We start from the raw sequence: 20,965 nt of genomic DNA, 5'->3' as shown, positions 1-20,965 counted from the left end.
GAGGCAGGAGAATCACTTGAACCTGGGAGGCGGAGGTTGCAGTGAGCCAAGATTGTGCTGCTGCACTCCTAATGTCTCAGTCTTCATTTGATAGTAATTTAGTACATTAAACATCTGCAGTCAGGGTGTAATTGTTTCCTAGTTTTCCTTTAAATGAATATGGGTGAGTGGTGTGGATTTATAGACGTACTTGTCAGTTTACATATGAAAGAAAATTACTGGTGTTTTTAATCAAATCACCTTTCTCAGCTACCCAAGAGCCTCAAACAATTTTAACTAATTTATATTTTAATTATCCACTTTCTTCCTCGAGGGCCTCTTTTTGCACAATTTGGTTTCCCCTCTCTACTGATAATCTCTATCTTCTATTTATTATTTATAAAATTGTACTTCTCCTTGCAACCAGAACTATGTATTGATGATTGTGAATGTTGATTGGGTTAGTTGAGAAGCCATTTACGCCCTTGTTTTTGTACCTTAAGAATTATAATTTTAAAGTATTTGAGCTTTTTAGAGACAGTTTTGAGTCAGGAGTGTTCTTACATAAACGATGCTAACTTTTGTGTTTTGTCAGTTGTCCAGAAAGGCATGAAGTTTTGGGGCAGCATAACAGAATGAAACGAAGCAGAATCTTGCTCTTCTAAGCTCTGTATGTTTGTTCTTTGCTCAGATATAGGCCAGGACATACAGCATTAATTGTTTCATGAAAATCCTGTAATTAAAATGCTATCAGTGCAAAATGATTAAAACTGAAAGAAAAGATGGGGCGTGGTGACTCATGCCTATAATCCTAGCACTTTGGGAGGCCAAGGCAGGCTGATCACCTGTGGTCAGGAGTTCAAGACCAGCCTGGCCAACATGGTGAAACCCTGTCTTTACTAAAATACAAAAATTAGCCAGCCATGATGGCAGATGCCGGTAATCTTAGCTACTTGGGAGGCTGAGATGGGAGAATTGTTTGAATCCGGGAGATGATGGTTGCAGTGAAGCAAGATCGCACCACTGCACTCCAGCCTGGGTGGCTGAGTAAGACTCTGTCTCAAAAACAAAAACAAACTGAAAGAGAAAAACAATAGCATGAGAGAAAATGATATACACAAAAGAGAAATCTTACAGTAATACGTATTTAGCACCTATTAGCTCATGCACTGTTCCAGGTCTGGGAGTTATTACATCAGTGAACAAAATCAACAAAAATCCCACTGTCTTGAGCTTATATTCTAGTGTGGGAGGGCCAGTTAGATAAGGGAGAGAGACAATAAATAATAAACATAGGGAATATGTGTGTTAGAAGTTGAAAGGAGCCAAGTAGAAAAGAAACAGTAGAGCAGCGTAAGGGTGTTAAGAGCGTGTGCTGTGGAAGAAGGGTGAGGGTAAAGGTACTAGAGAGGAGGGTATGGAAGGTCTTAAACTGAGAACATGACATTTGAGCGAAGACTCAAAGGAGGTGAGGAAATCATCCCAACAAACATCTGGAGGAAAAGCACCTGAGGTAGAGGGAACAGCTTCACTGAAATCTCTAAGGCAGGATTGTGTCGGGTGCCAAGAACCACAAGAAGGCAAAAGTGGCTGGAATGGAGCAGCTAACTGGGAGTGAGGGGAGATAGGTAAGAGGCCGTCGCCTATTTGATTCTTACTGTAGAATATGGCGCTCTAGGCTGCCATTGAACAGGACACAGCGCTAAGCGGTCGGTGTGTATTAACTCACTTAGTCCTCACAGCCACGCTGTGAAGTGGATGTTATATTTTTTCCATTTTTCAAATGAGGAGAAGGAAGCAGAGAAAGGATAAATAGCTCATTCAAGACACACAGACAGCGAGTCACAGAACCAAAACTTGGACTCAGGTATTTTTGACTCCAGTGTCTGTGCTCTTGGCTCTTTGTAATACTGTCTTTTATTGTCATAATCCTTCACAATACACATACTCTTTAAAATGTTTTGTTTATTCACTGTTAACTCACCAAGTATTTATGAACGTCCTACTGTCTTGCCACCACTGTTAGGCATTGTGAAGACAGGGCAGCTGAAAGCCTCTATGGTATCTTTGTCTGGATTAAAAAAAAGATATCTCTTCTTTGAAGCTCTTTACTTTCTTCTGTCAGTAAATTATGATAATATTCTGATCTTTTAAAGAAGACATTTAACTGCTATTGCTGAAAAACTATAATAATAAATACACATTTTTTTAAAACTCCAAAGGTAGAGTAAATACGAAAGCCAAACTATTAAAGTTGTTTGTGATGTATATAATGCCCCTTAGATGTGGTGGCCTTGTGAGGTACATGACCTGAAGATGCTCCTGGCATAATGCCGCTGGATGAACCAAATAAAAGATAATCAAACATTGCTCCCTAGAGAGGAAAAACAAAACATCTGCATTGTGTCAGAAAATTACTTTTCTACAAGACTTTTGAATTTTATTGATAGACTCTTTCAAAACTTTCCACATAAACTTAGATAACTCAGCAATGTAGAAAATTATTATTTGAATAATAAGAAGACACTAAAGTTATACGAGAATATTCCTTCCATTATTTAGGGATTACCTTTCATTTTTATTTTTATTCTGAGATGGAATCTCACTCCGTTACCCAGGCTGGAGGGCAGTGGCACGATCTCAAGTCACTGCAACCTCTGCCTCCTGGGTTCAAGTGATTCTTCTGCCTCAACCTTCTGAATAGCTGGAACTACAGGTGTACACCACCTCACCCAGCTAATTTTTGTATTTTTAGTAGAGATGGGGTTTCACCATATTGGCCAGGCTGGTCTCAATCTCCCGACCTCGTGATCCACCCACCTTGGCCTCCCAAAGTGCTGGGATTACAGGTGTGAGCCACCTCGCCCAGCAGATTACCTTTAATTCTTATCAATTATATTTAGTTCAAAAATACATGTTGAATTCTGAACAACTGCAAAACTGTGGTAGGAACGTTTAAAAACAAAACAAAACATGGAGCACAGCCTATTGGATGTAGACCATGTGCTGTGATGTGCTGGAGCACTACTGAACCGTACATGATACAAATTCTTCATCGTATTTGTATCCGTCGCAACTGACACAATCAGTTACCTACTTAGAGGGGCTCGTCTCTCTCACTAAGATTATAGTATCCTATACCATTAATTTTATATTAATTAGTGTTTACCCTATACCATTAATTTTATATTAATTAGTGTTTACCCTTAAGAGATTTTAAAGCAGGACTGGTTATTAATTCCACCTTTACAAATAAAGAAAAGGAAGTTCAGAGAGGCTAAAGGTGAGGTCAAGTCCAAACTCAGGAATTTCTGACTCCAAAGCTTACCATGCTAGGCTTAGCATAAGGTGGGAAGATGACCAAATCTAAGCCTCCTTACAGAATGACAGAAAGCTTGGAGGCGAAGGTTTTAGGAATAAGAGAAAGCACACAACCAGGACAGCAAACTAGTAAACATCTTACCTACACCCGATTCCAGCTTGTTTATATCTGACCCAGACCAGGCACAATTCCTTATTGTTTGTGAGCCAATTCAAATACCTGAACTCTGAACCGTAATTTTAAATGCATGACATAGTCCAAGAACTTGGTGCAGGGCTCATTATATTGCCTTTCTTTTTCATCTATACTTGCTTTCAGACTTAGATTCAGTGCTTTAGAAAGGGCAATCTAAAGATACTAAGGGTTATGAAATGAGAATGACAAACGTGTACTGAAAGTTAACCAGGTACCAGATACTATTATAAACACTTTATTGTATAAACCCTCATTTAAGAAGTGGGAATCAGGCTTTTTTTTCCCCTACTCTATAACAAATTTCAATAGCTGAGGCAAAATTTAGAAATATCTGAAGCTGAAAGACTGCTTGAAGAATGAATATGAAGGAATCTTTGCACTCAAATTCTCCCATGAAGCAATATGGCCTTGAAGGCATTGTCAACAAACCAGTGGGTGAGACAGTTCAACCACAGATATAAGGGAGAGCACACTGTGAAAGGTGCTATAATTTGATACGATTCTGACATTCAAATAACTATTTCTTACTTATTCATGTGAGAAAAAACTTTTTTGAGTATTATCACAAATAATAAATGATGACTGTCTTGCAGCTAATGAAAATAATTTTTGTTGTTAATGTTCTTATATTGGTTCTTAGTTCCTATTCCTCTTCTTTTTAAAAACCTATGTTCATGCTGTTTTTCCCACCCAAACCCTTCGGGAATAGGGGCTAAATTTTATGCCTCTTGAGAGTTCTAGTATTTACCTTCTACTTTGCACATGGAAGACACTGTTCATTTTATTCATTGCTGATTTTTTGAGCATCTACTGTGTGCCAGTCACTGACTTGTGCGATGGGGTAGAGTGGGGAATAGATGCAGTCCCTACTGAAACTCTCGACGTTATATAGAAGCCAGACAATCAAAGGGTGATCATTACCATATAAATACAATGGAGGGCAAAACAGAGTGCTTGCCAGAACAGAGGTACGACATCCTCAATGTAAGGTGATCAGGGAGGACTTCCCAGAGAGGGTGACAAATATTCAGAGATTATAAAGAAAGTAAGAGCTAAGAGTGGGCTCCTTCCATGCCATTCCAGACATAGCTGCTCCACTATGTTCTCTGGCAGCCACCAGGACCCGCCGCCCCCACGAGGCCTCCTGGGCCAAACTTCACTTCTTCAGGCAGCCCCAGGTGCTCTGAGACCTCCTAACAGTACTTTGACGGAGAAATTGGAGTCATCTTGTGAGACTTGCTTAACTTCTCCAGTGAGTCAGGACTATGTCAGTGGCACCCATCAGGAAGACATTCGAATTGGTATTGATCAGTGTATCCGGAAGTTTCCAGATATTGCAAGAGACAGAATGCTTTTTCTTACAAAAAAGATTGCAGGCATTTGTTCAGAAACCAGAGCAGGTCATTAAAGAAAATGTCTCAAAACTAAGGAATGAATCACAGTGGAAAGGTGCACTAGTCCAGAAGCACTTGGCAAAGCTGAGCCGTGGGCAGCAGGTGCTGGAGAACAGCCACGTGCAGCACAAAAAGCGCTGGCCGACATTTCTCAGGACTCTTTGGCCAACCTTGAGGAGGCCTCTGTCAACATCCCTGCACCTCTGAAGCCAATAGGCAAATGTCGTCAGCCTGAGAGTGGGTTTGCCACATATCCCTTCTTCTTTTTTTTTTTATTTTATTTATTTTTTGAGACGAGGTCTTGCTCTGTAACCCAGGCTGGATTACACCAGGCTGGAGTGCAATGGTGTTATCTCAGCTCACTTCATCCTCCCAGGTTCAAGCAATTCTGCCTCACCCTCCTGAGTATCTGGGATTACAAGTGCCCACCACCATGCCCAGCAATTTTTTTTTTTTTTTTTTTTTTAGTATTTTTAGTGGAGACAGAGTTTCACCATCTTGGCCAGCGTGGCCTTGAACTCCTGACCTCTGATGATTCACCCGCCTTGGCCTCCCAAAGTACTGGGATTATAGGTATGAGCCACCACACTCAGCCTATATCCCTTCTTGTAGACTTGACGTTTTGGAAGAACTCTATGCCAGAGAATGAGTTGATTTTAATTTTATGATCTTATTGAAAAATCTTCTGCTATTTTTATAAACTATTAATTTCTTGAGTACTTTATAAAATGTCTGCAGCTTTAGTACTAAAATTTTTTGTAGTAAAATTCTTTTGTAGTAAAATTTGTTTTGGTCTTTAGCAAAGTTTATACTGTTAGTGTAACAACAGAGCTTCTTTTAAATGTTGGTTTTGCTTGTTTTTAAATTTTTGTATGACTTTTCAACTTTTTATGTATGTTTCTCACGGTTTGATCTGAAGGAAAAATTATAGGCTGGGCACCGTGGCTCTTGCCTATAATCCCAGCACTTTAGGAGGCTGAGGCAGGTGGACCACTTGAGGTCAGGAGTTCGAGACCAGCCTGACCAATATGGTGAAACCTATCTCTACTAAAAACACAAAAAGTTAACTGGGTTAGGTGGCAGGTGCCTGTAATCCCAGTGACTCAGGAGGATGAGGCAAGAGAATCACTTGAACACAGGAGGCAAAGTTTTTAGTGAGCTGAGATCACAACTGTACTCCAGCCTTGGCTACAGAGTGAGACTCTGTCTCAAAGAAAAAAAAAACTAAAATAGTCTGAAAATCAGGGGTGAGGATTTTGGTCGCAGGCGTTTTATGATAATTACCCCTCAGTGGTACGTAGAAGAATATGTAAATTTGCTCTGTTTCAAGACTTGGAGCTACCTCAAGAAGAAGAATCTAATACAATATTTGTAACGTTTCCAGAGCTCTCCAAATGGGGAATTTTTGGTAAATAGGTCAGAAAAGGATGAAAATATCTTGGGTTAGTGTAGTAGTATTACAATAGGGTCCTCAGGTTGTTGTTAACTTCTTTTGGGGGTAAATTTATATTTTGTGTGGTGTTTGTTTACTTTTTTTCAACAGGGATGTAGTGGGAGCAGTGATACGGTAAATTTCAGCATGTTCTGGAGTAATGAATCAGTTTCATGGGGCAGACACTGTTTTCAGTAGAGTAACAATGGGGACATGGGTGAGCTCTGAGGGGCTAAAGCTTGCTCTGATCATGTCTTTCTGTTTTGAGTTTTGTTTGGTGATATCATTTTTGTTTTACATTTTGGGAGGAAAAATATTTTGCATTAAGAAAGGTTATTGCCAGCTGTCACGGTGGCTCAAACCTGTAATCCCAGAACTTTGGGAGGCTGAAGCCGGTGGATCACTTGAGGCCAGACGTTCGAGACCAGACTGGCCAATATGGTGAAACCCTGTCTCTATGAAAACTATAAAAATTAGCGGGGCGTGGTGGCAGGTGCCTGTAATCCCAGCTACTTGAGAGGTTGAGGCAGGTGAATCGCTTGAATCCAGGAGTCGGGAGTTGCAGTGAGCCAGGATTGCACTAACTCCAGCCTGCATGGCAAGAGCAAAACACCGTCTCAGAAAAAAAAAAAAGAAAGAAAGAAAAAGAAATAGAGACCAGTATTGTTTCTCTGGCTCTCATTGGGTGAAGTTTTCTGAGTTTTATACAGTCTCTTATTAGATCACATCCCTTTACCCAGGACAAATGCTTCACTGTCTTCTGACCGGCAGTACTCCTGTGGCCCTGTGCCTTGGCTCATTTTGTTTTCTTCAGCCTTGAAAGCTTCTTCCTGCATGCACTGACATCCACTTATGTGCCTGTTGCCTGAAGCCTCCCAGCACCCATTTTGCTGCATCCCAAGGGTACAGGATTTTATCTCTTTTACTGCCCTTTCTTGGCTCTCCCTTGTGGGCTAGTGCTTTGCACCCGTCTCTCTGCCCCTCACGAATTGCACACCCATGAGAATTAGACATTATTTCCCTTAAATATACAGGGATCATATAGTCTTTCTCTTTTTGTTGTGTGTGTATATGGTATCCAGACCATGGACCTGTGATTACCAGCCTGACACCAACAAATCCCTCAGTTAGAATGTATAGTTTAAACAAAACTTTTAAAAGCTCATATAATATAACCTCAAGGCTGTTAACCTGGTTGTCTCATGGTTATTAGAAACTCTGATTGGCAGCTTCATATTTCTTGACTAAAAGCCTAAATAACCAGCCAGGTGTGGTGGCTCATGCCTGTAATCCCAGCACTTTGGGAGGCAGAGGCGGGAGGATCATCTAAGGCCGGGAGTTCGAGACCAGCCTGACCAATATGGAGAAACCCCATCTCTACTAAAAAGAAAAAACAAAAACAAAAACAAAAAAAACTTAGCTGGGCATGGTGGTGCATGCCTGTAATCCCAGCTACTCGGAAGGCTGAGCAGGGAGAATCGCTTGAAGTGGAGGTTGCAGTGAGCCAAGATTGTGCCATTGCACTCCAGCATGGGCAACAAGAGCAAAACTCTGTCTCTAAATAAATAAATAAATGCCTAAGTTAGCTGTTAAGTTTTAGGCATTCTTTCAAAGGGATTCTGGTGAAAAGATTGGTAACTTCTACTTAGTGCTTAGTGAAAATATTTTGAATTAATGTATCAGTTGTTGCCATTTCTTTATTACATTCAAAAGGTTTTTTTTTGCCAAAAAATAGTAGTAGCTAAGAGGGGAAATAGGACAAGCGAAAGGAACTGCAGAAGCCACGGCCTTGAACCCAGCAGCAAGAGATCAGTCAGTTCTGGGAACCTCATGTATTTCATATGGTTAGAAGAATAGTGAGATCTTGACTGATGAGATGGGGGTGAAAGCAGGAGACAACTCACAAATGGCATTCTGCCAACATTTGGTTTTGATGCTGATGAGGCTATTCATAGGTGCCGTGATCACAGCTGGAATTCCTATAGGTGTGGCTGAAAAGAAAGTGTCTATTTGAACCAGTCATTATGACAAACACCAAATACCTCTCATGTTCTCATTACAAGTTAATCCAGGGACTAGTGTAAAATGGGTGAAGAATCCAGCTGTCATCTGTTTTTTAACCTGTCTGCTGGAATTGTCAGAGGTTATTATTAGAAAGCAGGAGGATGCTAGTCAGTAGACAAATATTTCCCATGTTCTCCAAACTTGTGTGGATATCATCGACATGGCCTTTAGATAAATGGAATCTGACACTTATAAACTACCTGCCCACACATAAGCAAAACAGCCGTTGGTTCTATTTGCATTTTGGAAATGAAGCATCAACTGCAGGCATCTATCCCACTGTAAGTAGCTTTTGCCTTTCTCTGGCTTTCTTAGCTTTAAAAACGTTTCTGCAAGATGAGTGAGGTACTGAACTTTGAGGAAGAGTCCACCGTAATAACAGTAAAGTTTAATGATGCATAACTTTGAGAGACTGACAAATTCCCAGCCAAAGTATTGATTCTTACAGAATTTATGAAGCACATGCTGTATTCTGTGTCATTATGGTCTTTTTTTGGCTGAAAGAATCATGTAAAATAGATTTTTAAATGAGTGGTAATAGCCAGACATAAAGAAGGTATTGATGTGTGTCATGAAGGGTGAAATAGCATGCCAGATTAAGGCATATAACAAATCAAAAACAACGGTACCCTCTGCTACTACAAATGTCAAGTTGCTTTTCCTTTGAATCACCCCTTCTATTTACCATTTTACACATTTACAGTTTGCCTTCTATAGACCGCTTCTGAAGAGCGTTAAAGATGTGAAAAATTTTTGCATAGCCGCAAATACTGCTTTGGGAGATACTAAAAGTTCAAAAACCGGTCGCTTAAATTTGGCAAAGAAATTTGCTCTTATATATAAAAATGCCCTTTGCAAAAATAATGCTAAAAGCTTGTAATCTAATCTTTATTATATGCATATATAAATGTCATATCTAGTGGATCAAGATTTGATATTAAAATTTTTAATCAATTTGATAATTTTTAAATAATACTGAAATTTTTTATGTATTTTTCAGAAACACTAAAAAATTATTCTTCCTTTACATCTTTCAGCTAAGCTCTTTTCTGTTCCCAAGTGATTGCCTGGAAGTCATCTCTACACTAACATGTTGTGAAAAAGTATGGAATTTATTCCTCTGCTGTCTGTAAATGTACTCTTCATATTAATGCCTATTATCAATTATCAATTAGTTTCTCAAGAAACAATTGAAATGTTAAGTCTTTGTGGTCCCACAATCATTTTGTTTTGACACACTGGGGGAAAAAGTGGCTTTCAAGAACAGTAATTTAAACTTTGATTTTATGCTTCACTTTGGAATACATGCTTATTAAATGTGCATCTCACCGACAGAGTAATCAATATAGATTATGTAGCACATTAGAAGAAAACCTTGTCTGAGATTATTAGAGAAATTAAATGCTTTTAGTTTTGTTTACTTGAGCAATACATGAAAATTAACAGTTTAAACCCTTTCATGTATCTGACCAGGCTTAGTCTTAGACAGAACTCATGGTTTTGTTTTGGGTACTTTTTGTTTCTTTTCTTTTCGGTTTTTTTTCTAAGCAAAGTTTCATATACTCTGTGTGGTTAGCATTCATCTAGTAAACATCAAATTACCTGAAATCCTAATTTTAAAGACTAACATTTATAGAGAGAGATCCACACTTAGATGGGAGACAGAAGGGAAATGGAAATTGATTGAGTGGCTGCGGCTTTCCCTGAAAAGCGGTGCTGTGTTTCCATCACATCCAAAAACCTTTACAGAGCGAGAAAGAGAGGTCATCCAGGTCTAACTGTGTTAGGAACCAATGGATCCCAGACGCAAACATATCTCCCATGCACCAGAAGTCTTATGAGAATCAGCCAAATCCTTCTTCGAACAGCTGCTTCTCAACAATTCAGGAGTTTATCAACCTAATATAAAAGTAACTTGGCAGGAAGAAAAAGGCTGAGACTCTCAATAGACTCTTCTCAGGCCTAGTGGAGCCTGAAGAACTCTTCAAGGTCTTAGTCAACAGTGAACAGAGGAATTTGAACCAGCACACTCATCTATACCACAAACAAGCTGCCGAGAGAGCCAGAGAGGGGTCAATTTTTACATAAACATTTTTTCCCAGGCCACACAAAGGCAGGTTGAAATAAAATAGGACAAGTTCTAGATGGAAGATGAGAACAAAAACTCAGGGAACAGGAAAGTGATTCCTGACCTACAAATACTCTCTCTCAAGCAGTTCCCATGAACACATTACAGTTAACCCGGGGAGAGTTTCAATTCATGGGATCTGTTTTTCATGTTTTCCAAATGGACATTATTTAAAAGAACAACTTACAGTTTGATTGACTGATGTGCTGGAAGAACTAAAATTTTAAAAAGCTATATATTTCAGAAGCATTTTTTAAAAGGTAGCCATATTCAAAGATATTTGAAATGCAGAGGCTGTTCACTCATACCTAGATCTTAATTTCCTAGTTTTTTCAACTCAGACCCAGCATTCGTTAGACACTATAGGCAGACTATACACATATGATGTATACATAAGCGCACATAATCACAGCACTTGGTTGTGACAAACTAGTTTTACTAAAATGGAAGATTTAATAGATGAAATGAGGAAATATGTCAATGTAATAGCATTTTAGATTTTGCAAATGAGCTATTCCTAAGGCAACATGAATTGCTTTGCTTTTATATTTCCACAATCGTTTGTTCATTTGACAACTAACATTCAGAATCCACCTTTGATCTTGGAGGACTTGTACAAATCAAAGTAGAGTAAATTCTTACTCTTGGGGACTCAAAGTGACACTCGACAAAATCTGTCTTCTGACAGAGTCCTTGGCCTGTTGAATATACAGACCTTCCACAAGACCTGGTGTCAGGGCTACTCTTTAGCGGACTTGAAAAGAGGGCTTTCAACATTACTCTGTGCCCCACTTCCCATCAACCACCTGGGACCTAAAAATTCTAGTTTCCACCTATTGAGGATTTATTATGTGACATACACTTACATGTATTATTTCTGATCCTTACATCAACTTGCAGGATCAGAATGACATCCTCATTGCAAAGAAAATGAAGCTCCATAGTACATCTTCTAAGAGGCAGAGCTGGGTTTTAACCTTGGGTCTGACTTCAAAGCCCCTCCTGAAGCCAATAACATCATCATGTCTCAGCCTGAGGTTTCCCTGTGGAGCTCACACCCAAACTCGTTCTTCCTGTTTTGACTCTAGATTCCCTTCCTGGAGCTTTGGCTTGGGACACTAATCATCTGAATATAGGCAGTAATGAATTTTTTTTTTTTTTCCTGTAAGGGGTTAGAACAGAAAGCATATATGCTCCCACCTCTTCTATTAGCTTTTATTACAAATTCTGTCTACTTTCTGATAGGGACATTTTGGAAATGATGCCTTTATGCAGAGGAATTGTAACAGGATAAATCTCGAACAGCATGGCATATCGCTGATCAGGCAGACAACGTGACTGCCAACTCAGCGTGCTGCTAACATTTGCCATTTGTGTTGTGAAAAACCCCTATTAGGTTCTTAGAGCTACAAAGCCCGTGATGAGAAATTGTCTTTATTTTGCTTTGTGAATATCTGCCATTTGATTTTCACTTTACAACATAAACTGACATCTCTTAGGCTTGTAACAGAATTTTTCCACTGTGAATAAGTCCCCGAAAGTGTGCTGGCTTGGTAGAACAGCCTGATGTTCTGTTAAAAATCACTGGAAATTAATTTCTGTTAAAGACTCAGCTTTGAAATTTACTGTGTTACTTGGGAGAGCCATATCATCTCTCTAAACCTTCATCTATAAAATGGCTGTCATGAGAATCAAGTGAGATTCTAGCTTTACAAACTTTTTTTTTTTTTTTTTTTTTTTACAAATTGTTAAGAATTATACAAAAATAAGGGCATTTCTTGGCATCATTTTGAATCCTATTCATTCCTCTCTGAGAAGCAATCTTGCAATACAAGGCATTGACTTGCATCTTCCATCTGTGCTATCCTTTGACCTTAGCCTATAATAGGATTTTCCCCCTAATTTACCTCTGCTCTGCCAATAATCAATATGTCAGGAGCTTCAGACATTTTCTCCTTGGGTTTCCTAATTCTGACCAATGGCAAATCTTGAAGTTATTAGGTAGCAAGGGCTCATTATCAAATCCTTACCAAGAAGCTTTTTTTGCGGGTACTTTTTTCCCTTTTCTATTAGTTCCCAGTTTATCTTTTGTAATCACTGATTACTGTTTACTTGGGATAGAAGGTAGGGATTGATAGAATTGTGTGAGGAATGATGAATGAAGATACCTCTCTCACTCATCTTTTCTTCCCATTTGCTCCTCACTTGGGGGTAACAGGTACCTCTCATGCCCATTAGTCTGATTCTTTCTGTAAAAAGTACCTTAGTGCCCTCTACAGGTTGTGTGAATTTCTCATCCCATGATCTTGTTTACACATGTTTTCTCCCACCATCCTCTCCTGAAACCACTGGTGGCTAGGGTTTTCTCAATGATGCTGGATTCCAGGAAGATTGCTTATTTATAGTATTTTCTAAATTGTATTAATCTAATGGGAGGATTGAAGAAAATGGTGATTTCAATCTTGTGTGCAATTTGAGACAGAGAATTGATCCCAACTATTTTGCATGTCAGTAGTTACTAGGAGACCATCTGCAGGTGATAAGCTACAGAAGACATTTGCAGGTGAGATATCTGAAACCTAAAAAGGTTACATAGCTTTGTAAGGCCTCCAAAACTATTCTGTGGTAGTTGCAGGGCCAGAATCTAGGTCTCCCAGCATTTATTCAAGCATCCTTCCTTTGTTTTGATTAGTTTCTTTTCCATATTTTCAAAAGTTTCTGTTTTGTCCTCCAACTGTGTACCTCAAAACCTACCCCAAAGAGCTACTAACATCATCCATTTGGCTTCAGTAGGTAACTGATGGATTAGGTCTTCCAGCATGTCAAAAGGATCTGCTTGGTAATACTAATCCAATTTGTAACTACATCCTGGTGCCATTGCAAATGTCTCAGAGGTCAGAAGTATAATTTAGTGAGAACCAGAAAGTGCAGTAAACATGGGAGAGGGCTCATTTCTTGATTTACTTGAAAGCTGCCTAAAGCAAAGCACTCCAACATACAACCTTGTAATGAGCTTTGGATTGAAAGGCAGAAATCTTTTGGCTTTTTCTCGTTTTTACAACCTGGAAATTCTTCAACATCTTCTTGACCTTCTGTTTTTTGAAGTGTCATTCACTCATCCCCAAATTAATTGACATCCTCAGCCCGGAGTTTATCTTGCTCACTCCAAGTGCAGCATGTCCGCTGCCTTAAATCCCCAAGAATCTGGGACTCATGAAAGTTTTTCATTTTTGAAATTACTTAGATGTGGAGTACAATTTTGATGAAAAGAGTGCTACGTTTTAATCTGGATGCTTGGAGAAAAATACAAACCTTGGGATACAATTAAGTCCTGCAGATCAAAATTAAGAGTGAAAATATCTAGATACAAGTTCTGCGAGGCTAACCCAAAGAGGACTTTGTGAAAATACTTAAAAATGGCAAGTCAACCACAAACCTGTATTTGTTCAGCTTCTGGATTTCCTCTTGCTAAGTAGTTTTAAAGCTATTTAACCGTATTTAATTGACATTTAACTCACTATTCTACTTGCTTCAAGTCTTTCATACTGAAGCGCACCCAATTATAACTTGTACATGAAAAATTACCTGAGCCTGATTTCCAAATGGCTAAATAGTTTGATATAATTTCAACTAGAATTCTGTAATATTGATGCTGCAGGTGCTGGAGCAGCATTTTTCAACTGTCAATTATGATCCTTTTGTAGGTCATGAAATCAATTTAGTTGATTGTGATTAGCATTAAAAATAATAAAAAAAGAAAGGAAGAGAATTGCGAGAACGTAAGAAATTATGTATGAGTTAAGTATTGTTACGTGAAACTCTTTCTTCAGTTGTGTATGTATTTGGATTGGGACATAAATTATATTTCTTTTGTGGGCTGTAGTCAAACTGAGAAACGTTATTTTAGACTGTAGTGGATAAGAGAAAGAACTCCCTCCCGGCTGTGTGAATCATTTTGAGACTTGATTTTCTACTCTGAAAACGTATGTAATAAGACTTTCATAACAGGGTTGTTGTAAGAATTAAGAAAAACATAAAATAACGTTGATGCACAGTGTCTGACATAGTAAGAATCTAATATTGTTATTTTTGTGGGAGTTATAATGAGAATTATTTGAAATCGTTTGAAATAGTAAATCAAAGCTCTGACACTTATCCCTTAAATCAAGTTCCCTTGTTGCAAACTTCTACCTCCCAAGCACATAGCCCCTGGGAAGGAGAAGCTGGGCATTCCCAAGATTAGAACAAAGAAGCCATTGATCAGTTTTAAATCTCAAAAGCTGGCTCCTTTGACTTCTTTGCCAAGACAATAGTCATGAAATTTGGATTGAAGAAAGAAAAAGATTTTCTAAATTCCTTTATTTCTTCTTTAACTATTGAGAAACAACCAGACAAATAATACTAGAGAGTCTTAAATGAAAGTGAGTTCAGGGTAGGTTAGGAAGAAGTCGGGAAACGCCTGGCCCCTCAGTTCCCATTGGATTCTGGATAGAAGACAGGGAAAGAGGAGAACAATACTCCAGCTTCTCTAGTCTTCACCAATTCCTGGGGGTGGGGGTTGAGTGACAGAAGAGTACAGAGATGTTCTAGAGAATTTGAGAGTAGTGGTGAGGGGACAGGGCGTTTTCCCCTCCAAGAGGACTTGGACTTGTGAAGCTATCACCTTACAGTTTCCTTCTGCTTAACTATTGGGGCTTTTACATAAAATTAAATTCAGTGGCTTACTATAGTAAGATCCGTATTTAACCCCTCAGTGTCTCCCTCAGCTCTTGTATGGTACGGTAGCTATCCAGAAGTTTCTGAGTTTCCTGTGAAACAGACTAGGGGCATATGGCTGGAAGTAGGTGAAGGTCTTGCCTGGCAACTTGGCCAGAGCAGGTGGTCTAAAGAAATGGAAACCATCCACAGAAGATAAAGATCCAGTTGGGAATCATTATTTTCAGCGAAAGCAGAGAGATGGAGCTTGATCAACAAGGGGAGCTGGCTATTGGGGCACTGAAACACTCTAGGCACTGAGTGAACAAAACAAAACATGAATGAATATCACTAAAGGCAGCGTCTAGCAATGGAGGCTGCAGAATGCCTCGGGCGTGGACAAGTCATTCCGAGATGAGGCCAGACCAGGAGAGCTTCGAGGACGCCTCTTCAACTCCAGGACTCCACCTCCCCTAAGATTACGAGCACCTCACTCATTTCACATAAATCCACATAATTCCAGGTGGAGAGGCCTGAAATCTGACAAGTATTTCTCTTACTCATTGAAGCAGAAACTGAGTTACATAAAGAGATGGGCTGAATTGCCTGATAAGATTGAATCAACGATGTAACTGAAATAACTTTTCTAGACTACCCAGAGGCTGTGGGACTATGAAGAAGGCCCAATCAATTAAAAAGAGATAAATGCCATTTCTTCACACATCTGAGCATGTTGTGAGTACATCTGTGATGTTCCTAATTTATCATTATTATTGTGCTACATCTATGGGAATTAAATTTTTCTAAGTCTTTATTCACCCCCATCTTCATATCTCAGAGTATTTTGAGTAATAACTCTTTAGATACAAATTAACTATTTAATTGAGAAATCTTTACCCAAGACCCTCAAGTATTGAGCCAACCCTAAATGAGTATTCAAAAAGAAAAAAGGAGTAAGCCAGCCTTTGTGTTTCCAAATAAAGAGCGGCCAAGTCCACGTGTAACCCATAGTGCTGAGCAGAAAGAGAACGGTACAATTTTAATATTTCCAGAAGACTTTGCTGCTTTGATAGTCAGAATTGAAATTGAACCAGAATTCTTGCTGTAGAATTTTCTTTGTTCCCCACAATTCCAGGGGCAGGTGGTGATGGTGGTAGTCGTGGATGGGAAATAAATTGTTAAAACAAAACAGGAAAGAGTACAGAAAAAAAAAATCTATTTTTAGGAGCACTCATCTGTTGAGAACTATTCCTGTTCCCCCACACCCAACGGCAGGATAAACGGCTGCTCCAGACCTGTGGACTGTAGAGAAAGCAGGGGCTCACTGACACCCAAGACTGACAGACCATCAAGTACTGATGGTCAGGACCCAGCCATTGTGTGACCTGTGGCTCTTCTTTTTTGTACTGCAGGAGGCAAGATTACCTAGGAAGCAGTAGAGTTTATTGATAGTGTGGGGGTTAGGACTTCTCACCCCAGTTAGATAAAACTGGGCTCTAGTCCTAGAATCGTCATTTACTAGCCATGCGAACTTTGGAAAATTACATAATCTTCCTAATCTTGATCTCCTTCCTGTTCTATAAAATGGGGATAACAACCGAAGTTCTCCATAAGCCCATTGGAATTTAAATAATTCATGTTAAGGGTATGTTTTAGTACCTGGAACTTAGGTTCTTATTAGAAGTCAGTCAGGCCAGGTGCAGTGGCTCACGCCTGTAATCCCAGCACTTTGGGAGGCTGAGAGGCAGGCAGACCACTTGATGCCAGGAGTTCAAGACCAGCCTAGCCAACATGGTAAAACTCTGTCTCTACTCAAATACAAAAATTAGCCTGACATGGTGGTGCAAGCCTATAATCTCAGCTACTGGGAAGGCAGGAGAATCGCTTGAACATGGGAGGTGGAGGTTGCAGTGAGCCCAGATCATGCCGCTGCATTCCAGCCCAGGTGAGAGGTGAGAGAGCAAGACCCAGTCTCCAAAAAAAAAAAAAAAAAAAAAAAAAAAGTCAGCCTTATTGCTTTTATCCTTCTGGGCAGCTATAAGCCTGAATCCCACTACTTAAATGACATTGGGTAGAATATTTTAGTTTTTTGAACCTCAATCCCCTTACTTGTAAAGTGATACTAACTCACATTATGTGAGATTATTTAGAGATTATGAGAAATTAATGTCAAACTCTTCTTTTTCTCTCCTTTCTCCGTTTGTTCTTTTCTGCTCAGTGTGTATAAGAGGACCAGAAAGACGTCAAAGGAGACAGAAGCAGGGATGTCTTGCGACCTGGGTCTTTGTTGTATATCTAGGCTCTTGGAGAATGAGTAAGTCTGAGATGTGAGTAGAGAAAGCAGATGAGAAACCGATGGAAGGGTCATCACAGAGCGGGAGGGAATCAAGAGTTAGTGCAGAATTAGAAATGAGAATTCTGCTGACCTTCAGGCCATTTGATACGTCACTGTCAGCGCTACCTTTCTAAAAATTCTGATACTGCTTTTAAAAAATGCAGTGGCTTACCATGAAAAGTCTAATTGCACTGAAGGCCACCTACGATAGAGTTCCAGCCTCCCCTGTAGGATTATTGGCCGCTGTCTCCCCATGTGTGCCCTTCCTAGCAGGGAAGGAGGGAAGGAAATTAATGAAGATGTTATTACTGAAATACATTTGGCTGTGCTAGGCGACTGGCAGAAATTAATTTCAGGTACAGAGAAAGGGGTGATAAAACTAGAAAAAGAGAAGTCACAGATGACATTAGGCTTCTTTTTACCAGATATTAAATGAACTCTGATGGCAGCGAGTTTCGAAAAATGCAAATGTCCCCCAATTTATATTTTCTAGGTTTCGAAGACGTAAGTAACTCTAACAAGCTCCATAAATCTTACAACAGGGAAAACAGAAACATTTAATTTTTATGACACATTTTGATTTTAAAAACACATATGAAGAACATTGTTTTCTTCTTCTTTATTCAATAAATATCTATTGAGAACCCAGTATCTGCTAGGCACTGTTCTAGTAATGAGAGCTACATCAGAGTAAAACAAAATCTGTGCCTCCCTGCACTTTACTTTCTAGGTGGAGTCAGAAATAAACATAATAAATTACTTAATTTTGTAGCATGGTTGGAGATGATAAATGCAGTGGATCCAGGGAAAAGTGGGATGGGGGAATCAGGGTTGACAGATGGGTTAGGGTAGAGGTTAGCATCTGAAGCAGGTGGGTTGGTGAGAGCAGGTCCCATTGAAAAGGCACCATTTGAGCAAATGTCTGGAAGGAAGTGAGGGAATGTACCCTGTAGCTCTCTAGAGAAGACTCTGCCAAGCAGACAGAACACCACGTGTAAATACACTTTAATGGAAGCATTCCTAGCGTATCAAGAAACTTTCAACAGATTGTGAAGTTGAAACCAAGCAGACTAAAGAACATGAGTTTAGAAAAACCCGAGAAGAGGGAGAGGTGAGATAACCTATGGCTTCTCAGCACATATTGAAGACTTGGGCTTTTGTTCTAAAGGAAACGGAAAATCATCATAGGGTTCTATAGATTTTTAAGGGGTGTTGCTGACTGCCTCTTGAAAATAGACTGTCAAGGACGGCTAGAAGCAGGAAGATAAATTGAATTAGGAAGGCTATTGTGTGAAAGTGCAATGTTGATTCCAGTTGGGGTAGCAGCAGAAGGGGTAAGAAGTAATCAGAAATAAATACGTATTTTAAACAGAAAAAGTACGTTAATACATTGCCTTAGTCCATTCATGCTGCTTTAACAACACTGTAAATGGGTGGCTTATAAACAACAGAAACGTATTTCTCTCAGTTCAGGCTGCGAAGTCAAAGGTCAAAGTGCTGGCGGAGCTGGTGTCTGGCAAGGGCCTGCTTCTTCATAGTTGGTGCCTTCTCCCTGTGTCCTAACATGACGGAGCGGGTAAACAAACTCCCTTGGGACTTTTTTGTAAGGTCACTAATTCCATTCATGAGGGCTCTGCCCTCACAATTAAATCACCTACCAAAGGCTCCATTTCCTAATACCATCATGATGGGAATTAGGATTCTAAGATACGAATTTTGGGGGAAGACACAAATATTTAGACCATAGCATATATGTTCTAGGGTCACATTAATTGGGGAAATACAGTCCTATATGCTAGATCACTTATCTTGAAATTCAAAATAAACATTAGCATATTATTAAGGCTTTGTAAAAACAGCAAAACAAACAAAAAACAGCAAGATAAAAAGTGTTTAACTTTGACCCAACAGATTCAAAACTTGTTAGCTAACATAAATGGTTGTTGACAGACATCTGTTAAGATTTCCAAGGACACCAGTTTTCCATAGAATAGAGGAAGAAATGTTGAGATAGTGTTGAGATAGGGGACTATGATTTTTATAACGCATTATTTCCTGAAAAATAGCTATAGTAAAATCTGAAGAATCCATTGCTGCATTATAAATATCCCTTATATTTCTATTGAGCTTTGAGGTATTCTTATGCGGTTATTAACTAGGCAATCAATAGCAATAATGCCAGGATTCTACTTATTGAATTGGTAATCAAAATAATAGCCACTGTATTCTTAATTTTATGCCCACTTCCCAGGGTGGAAATGTTATACAAGTGTTATTGACCTTACGATTCTGAAAATGTCTTGCAAATTAGGGCCTAAATGTTTAAATTATATCCTTACCCTTACACAGGTTTGAAACGTTGGTTCTAGATGAGAACGCGCTTTTATTGACTGCTGAAGCAATGCATGTCGGCTGTAACCATGCCTCGCCTAACAGCAAAAGAATGTTCAGAAGCATGCCCCGTTAATTGAAACTACAGGGGGCATTTAAGTAGGCAAAGTGTTATTACTCAGTTAAAAATGTGTCCAGGATATCAGAATTACCATCCCCTACTCCTGCAAAAGGCACTCTGGGAATGGGAATGGCTGCAAGCGTGAGGCCTCTGGCATCCTTTTAGTTTCCTCGTTGCTCTCAACTGACTTGGAGAGATACACACATTACCATCCAGAAGAACTGGGGTTACTCCTGTGAGTGCGACAGTCTGATGCTGTTCATACCCGTGGTATGGGGCGAGAACCCTAGGCTGTGGGCATGGCCTAGGGTTTTCACGTGAAGTTCTCGAAAACTAATAATTTTTGAAAATTTACCCGAAAGAATAATTTAAGTAGCAAAAGTATAGTCCCTTTCATCGAGGACTGTTTAAGTCTGGGGTAAGTTACTTAGAGTTTATTCCAAGATATTGTTTGGAAAAGATATTTCTCATACAGTACACTGATTATTTTAAATGAGATCATTAGCTACCTTTGATTTTTCTTTCTCGTTTGAAATTCTGTCAGTTTCTTATAATTTCTAGATAGCAAATAGCCTATGTTTGCCATCTGTGAGTTTGTCTCTTAGGCTGAGGCGTTTGCCATTGTGGATGCGTGAAAAGGTGAGAGTTCAGGGTCTCTGTAGGCAGGCATGAGTGAGATCTTATGCTGGTAAAGTCTAAGTAGAGTATTCTTTTCGTCTTACCACTAGCACAATCTGGTACCTACTCCACATCCAAGAGCTGGCCTAAGTAAGAAAGAATATAATATATGGAAAAGAAATGTCAATTTGGACATTGGTTGCATTCTGGTTCTTGCACAGGAAAATCAGTCTGTAAATATAACAAGCAATAGCGATGATACAATACAGACATATTATTTTCAGATTTCTACACATTCCCCTGCTAACCCAAAGACATAAGAGAAATAAATCACTTTTTATAGGTATCAGA

At 39.3% G+C, this 20,965-nt stretch overlaps 1 protein-coding gene and 1 pseudogene across 2 annotated transcripts in view; one reads left to right on the top strand and one right to left on the bottom strand.

Annotated features, from left to right (window-relative positions):
- ADGRL2 (adhesion G protein-coupled receptor L2) overlaps window positions 1–20,965 on the bottom strand; it is a 682,132-nt gene that overhangs the window by 433,614 nt on the left and 227,553 nt on the right. The window lies entirely within an intron of this gene.
- LOC101042527 (mediator of RNA polymerase II transcription subunit 28 pseudogene) lies at window positions 4,596–20,011 on the top strand (annotated as a pseudogene).

This window comes from Saimiri boliviensis, chromosome 11, assembly GCF_048565385.1.
Source record: "Saimiri boliviensis isolate mSaiBol1 chromosome 11, mSaiBol1.pri, whole genome shotgun sequence".
Lineage (NCBI taxonomy): Eukaryota > Metazoa > Chordata > Mammalia > Primates > Cebidae > Saimiri > Saimiri boliviensis.
The sequence above is the reverse complement of the archived record's forward strand: the minus strand, read 5'-3'. Positions and strand labels throughout refer to the sequence as shown.